The 15,307-nt window shown below is 46.7% G+C and overlaps 1 non-coding gene across 1 annotated transcript; it reads left to right on the top strand.

Annotated features, from left to right (window-relative positions):
• The first annotated feature begins 13,958 nt into the window (after window positions 1-13,958).
• Window positions 13,959-14,173, top strand: LOC115894486. Its single transcript, XR_004054592.1, has one exon. It is a non-coding gene; the product is annotated as a small nucleolar RNA U3 (small nucleolar RNA).
• Window positions 14,174-15,307: the final 1,134 nt, after the last annotated feature.

The raw sequence follows: 15,307 nt of genomic DNA, 5'->3' as shown, positions 1-15,307 counted from the left end.
AAGCAGGAAGTAGAGGGTGAAGGAATTTGTATTCATTCGTTCATTCATTCAACAAATATTTATTGACAGCTTCTGTGTACTAGACACTATGTTCCATGGTAGATTTAGGCAAATACATCTTCAAGACCTCATTATCTAAAGGAGAACAAAAAGGAGACATGTAAACAAAGAGTCACCAAACAATGCAATAAGCACCATAAAACAGCAAGGCCAAGTGCACAGATGGAGGAACCCATTCTCATGGCGTCTGGTAGCATTTTACCAGGAAAGTAACATTTAAGCTGGGTCTTGAGGCATGCCTAGGAGTTCGCCAGGTATCAGGGAAAGGGTGCTGTTTACTGTAGAGGAAACAATAAAAGCAAAAGCACTGAGCCCCAGAGAGGCTTGTGTAGTGGACTGGAAGGCATTCACTGGGGAAGAGGAGAAGACAATAGGCATGAAGGTGGGGGAGGCAAGGAAATGCCAGGAGGTGAAGCAAGGGAGGGAGAAAAGAGCCTGACATTGTAGGCAGAGGGCAAGTTTTAAGGTAAGTGAAGTCCTGGTGACCATAGCAGCACAGAGAGTGGAAGAGAGATATGGTCTTGAGCACACAGCTGCTGCCAACCCACGTTTACCTGGGACTGCCCTGAACTGTCAGTCACGACTGCTTTGCTTTGGATTGCAACTCCCTGCAGGGAGCTGCCCACCCCACACCACTGAGTTGCCCGCAGCTGCCACAGAGGCCAGCCACCTCCTCACCTACTCTCCTGGACAAGCACTTCTGAGGACAGAGTCCTTGTCAGGGCTGGTTTCTGGGCTGAACCCTCCTTTGCCACCAACAGAGAGATGCCTGCACCCCTCGAGGGTAGGCAGATGGCTAGTCCTGCCCTCCCAGCTGGGCAGCACACTGGACTGGCAGTGCCCTTTCAAGTGTGCAGGAGTTGGCAGGAGCCCGCAAGCTGGTATCCACCCTCCTAGGTATCCATGCTTGGCAACCTCACTTGTCTCCAGCCTGTGTTCTTGCAGATGAAACTAGCAGAAAGAAGGAGCTTGCTCCTGGTTGGCTCCCTAATGTTTCTAAAATCACAGCTTTTATGTTTCCTGGTCTGCTGGGTGACACCAGTTGTGCTTGCTTATTACCTCTTAGTGCTCCCAAATGGTGTTGGTCAGCCTGCAGTGCAGAGATTCCCTCCTCCTTTGGACCCTAGCCCTTACCAGTCCCTGGTCCTCGCCGGCCTGCCTGGAGGCCTGTCTCATTGTGAATGTTTACACAAATGGAAAATGTCAGTGTTTAATATGTAAAGGGAGCCCACATTGCAAAGATCCAAAAGGAAACATCTAAAGGTGAGCATCCTTCCTCTGGGTGTGGGACATTACAATGTCACATCAACTCACATCTCCACATTCACTTAGCACCTCTGTGGGCAAGAGGATGGGGAAGGCTCCCTGACCTTCCAGAGCTTCCAAAAGAAAAAGACAAACTTACAACTTGTAAAATCCTAGAGTCAGTGTCACAGTGCTGTGGTGAACTGAACTGTCAAGCAGATGCAACTTGCCCCAGGCATGGACAAAAAAGGTTTAGTGGGCTGGGCACAGTGGCTCACGCCTGTAATCCCAGTACTTTGGGAGGCCAAGGCGGGTGGATCACCTGAGGTCAGGAGTTCGAGACCAGCCTGGCTAACATGGTGAGACCCCCGTCTCTACTAAAAATACAAAAATTAGTCAGGCCTGATGGTGCATGCCTATAATCCCAGATACTTGGGAGGTTGAACAGGGAGAATCGTTTGAACCCACGAGACAGAGGTTGCAGTGAGCCGAGATCGCATCACTGCACTTCAGCCTGGGCAACAGAGCAAGACTCAGTCTTAAAAAAAAAAAAAAAAAAAGGCTCCCTGTGAGTTAGGCTAGGAACTGGGGATGGATGGAGATGGGGAATGGATGGAGATGCTTCCAGGAGGAAAAGGACATGAAGGGTGGTGAGGAAATTTCATGCTGAAGTAATGATAGAACCAGAAGGCTGAGAGGAAAGCTCAGGAACATAGATGATGGGCGAGCCTGAGGGGGTCGGGAGACTTGAATGCCTGTCCAGTGAGTTAAGCCCTTCTGCGTGCAATGGAAGGGAGGCAGGCACACCCAATCCTGGCTTTGCCACTAATCAGCCTGAGCCTTGGGCAAGATACTTCTCCCTCTGGGTCAGATGGGCGGGTTGGGGGGATTCACAGCAGAGGTTCCCAACCAGGAGGACAGAGGTGCTTTACACACGCACGCACACACACACATCTGGAGCTAGTTCTGGGGTATCTCTGGGGATGTGGCCTGGACATGTCTGGATGTTGAAAGATGCTTGGTGCTTCTGGTGTGGATCACTGGCTTAAGTCATTTTTAAGATCCTGCTAGCTCTAAAATGACCATGTTTCTGAGGCATGAGAAGTTGGTGACATGGCCAGTGTGAAGGAATCACTGGCCAGCCCAGCACTGGCCTTTAAAACCAGAGGCTGGGCCGGGCGCGGTGGCTCAAGCCTGTAATCCCAGCACTTTGGGAGGCCGAGACGGGCGGATCACGAGGTCAGGAGATCGAGACCATCCTGGCTAACACGGTGAAACCCCGTCTCTACTAAAAATACAAAAAAAAAAAAAACTAGCCGGGCGAAGTGGCGGGCGCCTGTAGTCCCAGCTACTCGGGAGGCTGAGGCAGGAGAATGGCGTAAACCCGGGAGGCGGAGCTTGCAGTGAGCTGAGATCCGGCCACTGCACTCCAGCCCCGGCGACAGAGTGAGACTCTGCCTCAAAAAAAAAAAAATAAATAAAAAATAAAACCAGAGGCTGTGGATTCACGTCATGTGTAGACAATGCGTTGGAATCGCTGGAGTGATGCAGATAATTTCAGGACAAAGTTGGTGCTGGGGGCTGGAGGTGGAGAGAATCTTTGGGCCTGAATGATCCAGATAATTGCAGTGCTGGTGATGCCCTCTCAGCATGCCCCGGGGTGGGTGGTGGGAGCCCATTAGTCATGGGGTGGGCTGAGGCGAGGTGGTTGAGGAACAGGGAATAAATAAAAGGAGTGAGCAGTCATGTCTCAAGCAGGCCTGCAAGGGCGGGGGTGGTTGCCAGTGTCCCAGGCAGGGTGGCTGAGACATGAGTCACACCCGGAGACGCTGACCTGGCAGCACCCAGCCTCTCTAGGAGAGGGAAGGAGGAGGCGGGCGCTGGGAGTTCAGAATGTCAGGAGTGCCTCTTGCTGGATCCTTGGGCTTGAGATCTTTGTCATCCCTTATCACCACCCTTTGCAAAGCTACATGGCAGAGACACCTCTGTTCATAGCTCTTCTGCCACTCTTTATCCTTAGACTATCAGAAGCTCTACTTCTGACCTTAAGGGCCATAGCCACTCAGTTATCATTCTGAACCATAGTAACCAGAGCATTCTGACCTTCAGAGCTGCCCGATGTGACCATTCTCTGTTTTAGACAGCCAGGCTGGTGTGTGAAGTGGGAGGGAGGAACGAGCTTTGTTACTACCTTCTCAGAAACCTGCTTTTCCCCAAGGCCTCAATTTGTTCTTGCTCTCCCTCAAATGTAACCCATGGCCCATATAGGAGATTGTCTTCCCAGAGACAAGGTCTTTCCTAATGTTCAAAGAAGATCCAGACCACCAGCCCCTGGAGGACATAGACAGCTCTTCAGGACGCCTGAAAAGCCAGCCATTGACAAATCTGCCTAACACTCTCGCAAATTCCATTTTCTACAGGGTGAAATGCAGACATCTTTCCATGACACCTGTGGATGCTCTACAATCTGACCTAGGTTGACCATGTCCTGCCTGGAGGGCTGGGTAAGGGGGGCACTCGGGCTTAGAACAGCCACATGCCTTCTCCTCCCTCTGGGACCCACTTTCAAGGGAGCCAGCCTGAGGTTTGCATCACTGTTTGGTCTCCTCCTACCCTTCCAGATCTTCCTGGTGCTGGAGTTAGCACCAGCACGAGGAAGTCAGCTGAGTCATGACCCTCACCCAGCCCAGCCCAGCCCCCTACCCTAGATCTGCTCCTACACCTGATTGATGCCTTGGCCTCAGGCGGGCTGGAGCTTGGAGCCGGTGCCTCGGGCCTTCAGCCTTGCCCAGGGCAGCCTGGGCAGAAGCTGAGATTGGATGTCTTTTGTCAACCTTGGCAGAGAAGTACTGAATGTGTCAAAATAATTGAAGGTTATTGGTGCCTGTGGGAGGGATTTGTATTCCCAGGGATTCTGCTGGACCATTTGGGGCACCCCTGTTTGGCTAGCTGAGGGTTCCTATGTTTTTCCACAATTGAATGTTGACAGTATCTGTGCTCTTACTTTTTAAAAATGTCCTCATTTAGAATAGCTTTCTTTTGTTATATGTTTTATCTTCCTTTTTTTTTTTTTTTTTTTTTTGAGATGGAGTCTCACTCTGTTGCCCAGGCTGGAGTGCAGTGGCGTGATCTCGGCTCACTGCAAGCTCCGCCTCCTGGGTTCACGCCATTCTCCTGCCTCAGCCTCCTGAGTATCTGGGACTACAGGCGCCCGCCACCACACCCGGCTAATTTTTTGTATTTTTAGTAGAGACGGGGTTTCACCGTGTTAGCCAGGATGGTCTCGATCTCCTGACCTTGTGATCTGCCTGCCTTGGACTCCCAAAGTACTTGGATTACAGGCGTGAGCAACCGCGCCCGGCGTTTTATCTTCCTTCTTATCTTTTAAGTGGAAAATGGGAGACCAGTATGAGGGGACAATTGTGAAGCTTGCCTATGCTCCAAGTTAGGGACACGAGATCCCTTCGCCCCTGGTTTTCCCCTGTAATCCTTCCAGAGCTATAGAGCTGAGCTTGTATTCAAGTCACAGACGGGGCCCTTGACCTTGAACCGGGCAAGGCTGACAGCCCTGCAGCAGGAGTGCTGCTGTGAAATAACTCGGAGACATCCTCCCAGAGCAGTGAAGAGGCTGGAAGGAGTCAGGAAGCCTCAGATCCCCGGCCTGTGACTTACAAAGCACCCAGACCTCCCTCAGGACTAGACAGAGCAACCGTGTCACCTAGAGCTGCCTCCATCCCAGCACTGGGATGTGGTTGGTAATGTGAGATTCTCACTAGGGCTGGCTACTCAACACCGCAGTCACAGCCACATGTGGCTATTTAAACTTGAATTTAAATTAATTAAAATTAAATAAAGTTTAAAAACCAGTTCCTCTTCCACAATAGCCACATTTTAAGTGCTCACGAGCCACATGTGACTGGTAGCTGTCTCGCTGAATAGCACGGGTCCAGAACACCTCTGGCACCACGGGGCTCTCTTGGCAGGATTTATGGGTCCCCTTTACACCGAGCTGTCTACCCATGTTGCCTAAATGCCTTTCCTACCTAATGGTAGATGTTCATTGGGTGCGTTTGCCCTACAGACTCTCCCAAGCTTCTTTCTCAACCAGTGGAAGCAGCTGTGTGGCCTTGTGAGGTCTCCCTTCTAGAAAGAACAGGTAGCATGCCTCTGACAACCAGGTTGACCAGATGACCTGCAAGCGTCCCCAGTATCAACTAGCTACCTGACATTTACTGCCCAAACTAATGCTTCTCCCTGTCCAGTGGACACTTCTCAACGAGGCTGCCCTTGTGCCTCACTGCTGCTTCTTAGTCACTGGTTGACTTTGGAAGAAGAGGCCCTTCAGGGGCTCCAATGACCAAGAATATTCCCTTCCCTGCTCCTCAGTGTCACGCCCCCCTCCTCCCAAGCATCACCATCACCAAAAATAAAACTGCCTTGATATCCTTGCTGTAGTCCATGAAGCTTCTGTATTAGAATTACTTGGAAGGAAGAGGCTTGTTTAAAATGCAGATTTTGGCTGGGTGCAGGGTCTCACACCTGTAATCCCAGCACTTTGGGAGGCTGAGGCAGGTGGATCACCTGAGGTCAGGAGTCTGAGACTGGCCTGGCCAATATGGTGAAACCCCATCTCTGCTAAAAATATAAAAATTAGCTGGGTGTGGTGGTGTGAACCTGTAGCCCCAGCTACTCAGGAGGCTGAGACAGGAGAATTGCTTGAACCCGGGAGGCAGAGGGTTTCAGTGAGCCAAGATCATACCACTGCACTCCAGCCTGGGGGACAGAGAGAGACTCTGTCTCAAAAAAAAAAAAAAAAAAAAAAAAAAAAAAAAAAGCCTATTTCTTGGCCCTACAGCAAGCCAATGTAATCAGAATCTCTGGGGGGTGGGCTCTATTGAATTTGAGACCCACTGCAAATGACGAGGCCACACAGGAAGGACCTTGGGGGTCCCTGGAAACTAGAAATCAACCTACTTTACATTCTAAAGTCTCTGGTTTATTGCAGACCAGCTCTCCCACAGGCTGAGAGCCAGATACTGGGAGCTTGTGGTAGGGGTGGTGTGAGAGAGATATTCCCCATGGCCACCTGTTCTCCTCCTGCCCAGCCCCCACCTGCACACACACAGGTGCATACACACATCCACATGCACACACTACTCTCTCAGGAGGTCTGCTGGGAGACTAACAGACTCTCAGAAAAGCCTGTTCCAACCCTGGCTTCATGGGGCATGGTGAGCTCCTGATCTTCTCTCACAGGCCCTTGTTGGGGAGGAAAGATTTCTCTCCCTCACCCATCACCAAGTTTATGGCTGAGGCACCCATAGTAAAAGACAGATTAACAAGAAAAAAGCATACACATTTATTTAATATCTAGGTTTGACATAACACGGGAGCCTTCAGAAAGGAAGACCTAAAGAAACAGGAAAACCTGTGTGTTTTTATGCTAAGGTTTGATAAAGAGTGAACAGTCGTGCAGACGTGGACAAAGCGGGTAATACACTATTACTATTCCAATGATAATAAACTGGCGGGAACTTAGCAAGGCCTGTTCGAAATCTTCTCTGTGTCCCTGAGATAAGAACATTCTTTTCTTGTTGGTATAGAATGGGCATCTCATGCAAGGGTCTTATCACCTACTTCAAAACAAGATCAAGGAATTTTTTATGGCCTGCTTTAGGAGGAAGAGGGTCAGGGAGACCTTCTTGTTTCTGCTGCTTCCTCCAATGCCAAAGTGCCATATTTGGGATAGTCTGTTCTGAACCCCATCATCCTGCTGCATGAACCCCCCCATGACCTAAGTCTCCTGCCTCAGAGAGACTTTTCTTTTCTCTAAATCAGTGTTTTGAAATCTTTTTTGACCCTTGCCCCACTTTGGTGAACACAAAAGTCTATCTCTGAGATTTTAATATGCCATTTGCTCCTCTCTTCATATCTTCCCCAAATATCCTGCAGTTTGTGTTACAAATATAAAGTTTTCTCCTTATTTTCCAAATATAAAATTATATGCACACAATACTTGAAAGAGTATAAAGGTAGAGTGTATTGCTAGAAAGAAAGTCGTACTGGTAGACTCTAGCATGAGCCTGCATCAGAATCACCTCCAGACTTCTTAAAATACAGATTGCTGGGCCCTACCTCTGGAGTTTCTCATTCAGGAGGTCTGGGATGCTTGGGGGAACCACATTTTGAAAATCGCTGCTCTAGAATGATGATACACACTCCCTCCCTAGGGCCAGAAGAAAGGCCAAGCCTTTGACACAACAGACACCAGATCCTCTCATGGGGCTCCCTTCTCTCTCTGTGCTCCCTCCCTCTACAGAGTGGGAGCACCTACCTGGGTCTCAGTAACACTGAGGTCCTCTCCTGGGTGAATCTCTGCGTTGTTATGCAGACCAAGTCTCTATGTTGGCAAATACTTCACTCACTCCAGGGAGAAAGGAAAGAAGGAGGTGAGAAATGAAGAACGCTTTCTTGCCAGAGTAATATTGAACACGTGTTTTCAAACTCCACATCCGGAAGGCTTAGGATATGTACATGGTGTGTGTGTGTGTGTGTGTGTGTGTGTGTGTGTGTGTGTATGTGAATGCGCACATGAGACACACACATATATGATTTTTTGTTCCTTAGATTTCTGGGCACCATGTGCAGTAACCAAAGCAGAGCATTCATCCTGTAAATCTGAACAGCATTAATGAAGAATGTAGGTCTCCTATTCCAGCCGGGACTCAGAGCGGAACAATGGTATAGCTTGTGTATTTATTTAGGCCTTGGCATCTCAGCAGTGAGAAAGTTCGTGGAATAAATGAGCAAAAGATGGAGAACTTTTCTGCTCTGTGTTTATAGGTTTTGGCTGTTCCCAAACCATCCATCGTGAGCTCTCACCATAAAGCAGACAAGCAGCCATTTGACAGGCGCATCTTGAAAGTTTTACACTATTTATTTTTTCCTCTGGGAAACAATCTAGGTCTCTGCCACTGAGGCTGTCAGGCAGTAACGGAGTGCCTGAGCTCATTCAATTGTTTATGAGGCTTTCTCTGAAATCCTTAGCCCTTTCCTACGGATGGGAAAAGCAATGAAAAATCTCTTAGCAACAACCGAGCAGGGCTCATCTGTCCTCCCTGTCCTGATGCTGCCCCCTGTTTGCTATTTATCACTAAATGGGGATAGTGATAAATGGCTTAGCTGGTCCCTTTTTACCTGGGGCTGGAGCATTACACTCAATTCGAAAAAGGAACTTTAAGAGGAGAATGACACGTATGGTGAAGAACTTTAAATTATGCCTTACAAGGAAAGACAGAGGGAACTTGGAAGGCGTAATCTAGAGGTGGACACTACCCCTTGTCATCAAATATCCAAAGAGCTGTTAGGTAGAAGCACCTTGAACTTGCTTCCTGTGGCTCTTAAGGGAAGTCCTATGATGTTCAGGATTTGCCAGGCAAATGTTACCAGAGGCATTAATGTTAGCAGAGACTCTTTTCTTCCTCTCTCTCTAGGCAATCTCATTTCTTCTTATGGCTTTAAATAACATCTTTAGGCTGATGACTCTCAAGTGTATATGCCTAGCCCAGATCACTTTTCTAAAATGAGAGCTTGGGTATTCAGCTGCCTACTCACGTCTCCACTTGCTGTCTCCCTGACATCTCCAACTTCATATGTGTAAAAGTGAACCCTTGATCTGGACCCCCTAACCCAAATCTTATCCTCCCACCATTTTCTCCATCTCAGTAAATGGCACCAGCCTCCACCCAGTTGTCAAGTCAGGAATCTGGGTGTCATTCCTGGCATTTCCTTCTCATTCACACCTCACATCCAATCCATCACCGAGTTCTGTTTATTCCACCTCCAAAATATTCATTGAGCTCCTCTATTCCTCTCCACCGTCATATCCACCACCCTCATTGAAGCTGCCATCATCTCTCATGGGACTATTACAAATGCCCTCTAACTACTCTTCCTGCTTCCATGTTACCTGCCATCCTCCCACCCAACAGCCAAGGAGACACCTGAAAACTCAACATCTGACCATGTCATTCCCCTGCTTAAAACCCTTCAATGGGCTGGGCATGGTGGCTCATATCTGTAATCCAGCACTTTGGAAGGCTGAGATGGGAAGATCATTTGAGTCCAGGAGCTCAAGACCAGCCTGGGCAACAAAGTGAGACTTCGTCTCTACAAAAAATTTAAAAACAAAAATTCCTTCAATGGTGCCTGTTGCAGTTAGATAAAGTCCAGGCTCCTTCTGAGATGCACAGGGTCCTGCATAATCTCTCTCCCCTCATCTGGTAGCACCCTCCTCACTGCTCTACACTGGAGCCACACTGGCCTTTTCAGCTCCTCAAAGGTACCAAGTTCCTTCCTGACACCTCTGCCTTGATTTGCCATCCCCCAGCACCCCCTCCCCTCAGTCTTTTAGTTCTCATCTCACATGCCACCTTTCCAAAGAAGCCATCAATTTTAGTTATCTTTTGCTGCAAAACAAACCATCCCAAAACGTAGTGGTTTAAAACAACAACCATCTTATTTCTTGTAATTCTGTGAGTTGCCTGGGGCTTAGCGGGATGGTTCTTCTGCTGGTCTTGCTTGTCAGGTGTTCACGGTGAGATGGCACCTGGGGCAGAAACATTCAAGATGGCTCCACTCACATGTCTGCCATCATGGCAGGAACATCTCACCTGGGATACTGGGATAGCTGGGCCTCTCTGTGTCACCACAGGGCTCACTCTCCCAGTGGCTTCTTCAAATGATCTCTCCAGCAAGATGACCACACTGATTTGGGGCTGGAATTATCCCAATAAAAGCTTTGTTAGAATAGAGAGCTGTGAATATTGGATATGTATATTTGTTAGTGTGAATAAATGGTTCCCAGGAGTGATGGTGTCTATACTGAAAAAGAACAGGACTTTGGAGTCCAAAGTTCAAATCCCATCTCTACCATGTATGATTCTTGCTTATTCATTAAGGCTACTTTGGTTACTAACAATAGAAATGAATTCTGGAAAACTTAAACCAAAAAGGGAGAATTTATTAGAATGTATTAGTCAGGGTTCTTCAGAAAAACAGAATCCATAGGATGGAGATATATATAAATAGATATATAGATATAGGTAGGTAGGTAGGTAGGTAGGTAGGTAGATACATAGAGAAAGAGAGAGAGATTTACCAGGAGGGATTGGCTCACACAGTTATGAAGGCTGAGGAATCTCACGATCTGCCATCTGTAAGCTGGAGGCCCAAGAAAGCCAGTGGTGCAATTCCAGTCCAAACCTCAAAGCTGGAGAACTAGGGAGTGGGGGGTGGGAGGTGAAGGGGATGGGTAGGATATAAGATCTGGTCTCAGTCAGAAGGTCCAAGAACCAGGAGCACAGATACCCAAGAGCAGGCAAACCTAGATGTCTCAGCTCAGACAGCAAGAAAATATGCCCTTCCCTGCTTTTTTATTCCATTCAGGCCTTCAGCAGATTTGATTGTGCCTACCTGCATTGGTGAGGGCAATCTTTCTTAGTCTGCCAATTCAAATGCTAATCTCTTCTGGAAACACTCTCACAGACACAGCCAGAAATAATGTTTTACCAGCTATCTCATAGCCCAGTCAAGTTAACACGTAAAACCAACTATTACAGATCACATGGAAGGGTTGACAACCATGCCTCAGCAGTAGGAGTCAGCAGCTTTTTTTCCAGAGTGTTGCTACTAACCTTTCTCAAATCAATGATTTCTTTGTGTCTCTCTTTCATTCTTTAGTTTAAAGTCCTTTTTTTTTTGAGACGGAGTTTTGCTCTTGTTGCCGAGGCTGAAGTGCAATGGAACAATCTGAGCTCACTGCAACATTCGTCTCCTGGGTTCAAGTGATTCTCCTGCCTTAGCCTCCTGAGTAGCTGAGATTACAGCTGGGATTACAGGCATGCACCACTACGCCTGCCTAATTGTGTATTTTTAGTAGAGATGGGGTTTCACCATGTTGGTCAGGCTGGTCTTGAACTCCTGACCTCAGGTGATCCACCCTCTTCGGCCTCCCAAAATGCTGGGATTACAGGCGTGAGCCACTGTGCCCGGCTTCTAGTTTTAAGTCTTACACATTTGTCTATCTCAAGACTGACCCAGCTTGGTTCAAGTATCAAATTCCTTGGTCGGGCCAGGTGCAGTGGCTCACACCTGTAATCCCAGCACTTTGGGAGGCCGAAGCGGGAGGATCACCTGAGGCCAGGAGTTCGAGACCAGCCTGGCCAACATGATGAAACCCTGTCTCTACTAAAAATACAAACATTAGCCAGGCGTGGTGGCAGGTGCCTGTAATCCCAACTACTTGGGGGGCTGAGGCAGAAGAATCACTTGAACCCAAAAGGTGGAGGTTGCAGTGAGCCAAGATTTTGCCACTGCACTCCGGCCTGAGCAACAAGAACAAAACTCCACCTCAAAAAAAAAAAAAAAATTCCTTCGCTGGCCAACCAGCTAAGGTTACAGGATACAGTTACATGGTACAGGGTAGGCTGCCAGGGGCGCCGGAGGATGGGGTACACAGTTGGGAAAGGGAAGTCAGCGTGAGGCAGGTGACGAACCCAAGATGGGTCAACTATACTAGGTCAAGTTACTGGTAAGCCTCAGTTTTCTTACATACAAGGTAGGATAACCTACTTCTTAAAGTTATTGTAAGGATTAATCAAAATCACGTCAAAAAGTGCCTAACACATAGTAAACACTAAGTTTACGGTTAAGTGTTGTTATTTTTAAAAAATAGTGTATCTTATTTATTTTATATTTTTTAAAGAGATGGGGTCTTGTTGTGTTGCCCGGGCTGGTCTCAAACTCTTGGACTCAAGCGATCCTCCCACCTCGGCTTCCCAAAGTGCCGGGAAAAATAATTTTAATACTGGTGAAGAACTGAATGAACTAGTAATAGCTTCAAAACATCATCATACTCTTAAAGAAAGATTCTGGGCTCGGCCGGGCGCGGTGGCTCAAGCCTGTAATCCCAGCACTTTGGGAGGCCGAGACGGGCGGATCACGAGGTCAGGAGATCGAGACCATCCTGGCTAACATGGTGAAACCCCGTCTCTACTAAAAAATACAAAAAACTAGCTGGGCGAGGTGGCGGGCACCTGTAGTCCCAGCTACTTCGGAGGTTGAGGCAGGAGAATGGCGTAAACCCGAGAGGCGGAGCTTGTAGTGAGCTGAGATCCGGCCACTGCACTCCAGCCTGGGTGACAGAGCGAGACTCCGTCTCAAAAAAAAAAAAGAAAGATTCTGGGCTCACTTTATACTTGTCTTGATCCAGCCATGGAATCAGCCATTTCTCCAAGGAGCTCTCATTCCTTTTATGAAAAATGGTATTCAAAAGCCAAGACCTGGTCCCTAGATGTGCTCACTGCTATTAGCATGTCACTGTTTATAGGTGTTCTCAGGGGACAGAGCTGGGGAACACACATGTGCACACACACATTTCTATCTACATTTATTTCTATCTCACTGCATATGGGAAATCATGAGTTCACACCCATAGCCCCAATTCCAGTTAAACACCCCAGGTTTTATTCTAGTTTTCTCCTTTACCATATTTGTCAGTTTCTTGATTTTAATGGCTGTGTTTTGGTTGTAAAGGAGCATGTCCTTATTTGGAAAAAATATACACTAAAGTATTTACCCAGTGAGGGGTATGAAGTCAGCAATTTACTCTCAAATAATTCAGGAAAAAAAAAAAGTTATTTGAACCATATTTGCAACTTTTCTGTAAGGTTCAGATTTTTCAAAATAGAATTTATTAAAAACAAACAAAATCCTAAAACAAATAACCTCATACATGTGTCACTTCGTTACCTGGGCAGGTAAATTACTAGAAGGAGAAATGCTTCATCAAAAGACCTGTCCATTTGTAGTTTCGTTTTGTTTCTGGAGACAGGGTCTTTCTCTGTTGCCCAGGCTGGAATGCAGTGGCACAATCATGACTCACTTCTTCCTCAGACTCTCAAGAGATCCTCCTTCCTCAGTCTCCCAAATAGCTGGGACCACAGGCATGCATCATCATGCTCAGCTAATTTTTAAATTTTTTGTAGAGATGGGGGTCTCTCTATGTTGCCCAGACTGGTCTCAAACTCCTGGGCTCAAGATATCCTCTGGTTTTGGTCTCCCAAAGTGCAGAGATTAGGCCAGGCAGGTGGTTCAAGGCTATAATTCCAGCATTTTGGGAGGCTGTAGTGGGCAGATCACTTGAAGCCAGGAGTTCAAGGCCCGTCTGGCCAATATGGTGAAACCCTGTCTCTATTAAAAATATAAAAAAGCCAGGCACAGCGGCATGTGCCTGTAATCCCAGTTACTTGGGAGGCTGAGGCACGAGAATAGCTTGAACCTGGGAGGGGAGGTTGCAGTGAGCCGAGATCTCACTACTGCACTCCAGCCTGGGTAACAAAGCAAGATTCTATCAAAAAAAAAAAAAAAAAAAAAAAACCCACGAAAGAAAGAAAGAAAAACATAAAGTTCTAGGATTACAAGTGTGAGCCATCTTGCTTGGCCCATTTATAATCTTGATGGCTGTTGCCCAAATTGCCCTCCACAGTGATTTTACAATTTACATAACTCCCCACCTGGAGTGAACGAAAAGCCTTACTCTCCCCAACATGATGTTTTATAAGACTTTAATTTTTAAAAAAACACTTCAGTTGAAGACTTTACTTTCAGGGATCATTTCTATAGAAGTTCTAGAAGAAACTAGAGAAGTTTCTCTGCGCAGGTAGAGCACCGGAAACCACCAGGAGGAGGCACGTTCTCTCCTGAACGTGAAGCTGGTCTTGGTGTTACTTTGCAATTGCCATTTGGCATTGATGGGCGTTCATTTCCCTCCAGCAAAGTAAGACGGAGAAGATGCAGCCTGAGTGGTCTGCCTTCTTAAAAAAAAAAAAAAAAGAAAAGAAAAAAAAAATTTGTTGGTGAAAGCTGCTTTCTTGTGTAGTTTTAATTTGCATTTCTCTTACTGTGAGTGAGTTTGAGCATCTTTTCAGAGACTTAAAACTGGTTGTATTTTTCTTTCCTTGAGTGGTTGGTGCACAGTCTTTACCCATCTTTTTATTGGCTTATTGTTCTTTTATTCTTGTTATTATCATGATCATTGTTGATTTAGAACTCTAAATGTGATAGCATTTAGCCCTATATGAGTCGTAAATATTTTACCCAATTTGTCACTTGTCTATTGACTTTTTTGAAGATAGTTTGCCACGCAGCTAGTCTTTGTTATGTAATCACATGTACCACTGTTTTATAGCTTTCTGGGTTGTTTTACACCAACAAAAGATGATTAAAAATCATTTTCTTATGGTTTCTTCTAGTACGTGCTTTTAAATTTTGTTTATTTTTACATTTAGATACTGGACACATTTGAAACGTATACTAATCTAACTTCATTTTTTTCCCAGAGGGCAACCCCATATATTGAATCATTCCTCTTTCCTTCCTGGTTTAAAATGCTGCCTTTCCTGCACATTACATTCCTATAACTTCTGCATTTGAGCCTATTTCTGGGATTTTTGTTCTGGTCCATGGATCTCTCGCTCTGTCTCCTCTGTGTCTCTGGCCACTCCTTCTCAGCCTCCTTTTCTGGCCCCTCCTGGCTTCCCCTCCCCTCCTCTTTGTCATGGTGTCCCCTCCTTTTCTATCATGACACATTTTTCTTCTCTGTCCCATGCTGATTTCATCGGCTTCAGGGCTTCCATACCAGCTTGGGCTGAAACTAATGTGGCATTTATATCTGTAGCCTGGTACCCTCTCCTGAACTACAGACTCATGGAGCCACTGTCCTCTCAGGGGCTCTACTTGGAAGCTTAATCTGCATTTTGAAAATAACACTTCCTAACGCAAACTCCTGCTGCTCCCCAGAACCTGCTGCTGCCACAACATTCTCAGGAAACAGTAGCTCCATTGTCTCTATAGCTCGAGTCAAAACTCCATGTCTTTGATGACTCCTTTCTCTCTTTTTTTTTTTTTTTTGAAATGGAGTTTTGCTCTTGTTGCCCAGGCT

This window comes from Rhinopithecus roxellana, chromosome 17 (assembly GCF_007565055.1).
Source record: "Rhinopithecus roxellana isolate Shanxi Qingling chromosome 17, ASM756505v1, whole genome shotgun sequence".
NCBI classification, from domain to species: domain Eukaryota; kingdom Metazoa; phylum Chordata; class Mammalia; order Primates; family Cercopithecidae; genus Rhinopithecus; species Rhinopithecus roxellana.
This window is presented reverse-complemented; position numbering and strand designations above follow the sequence as displayed.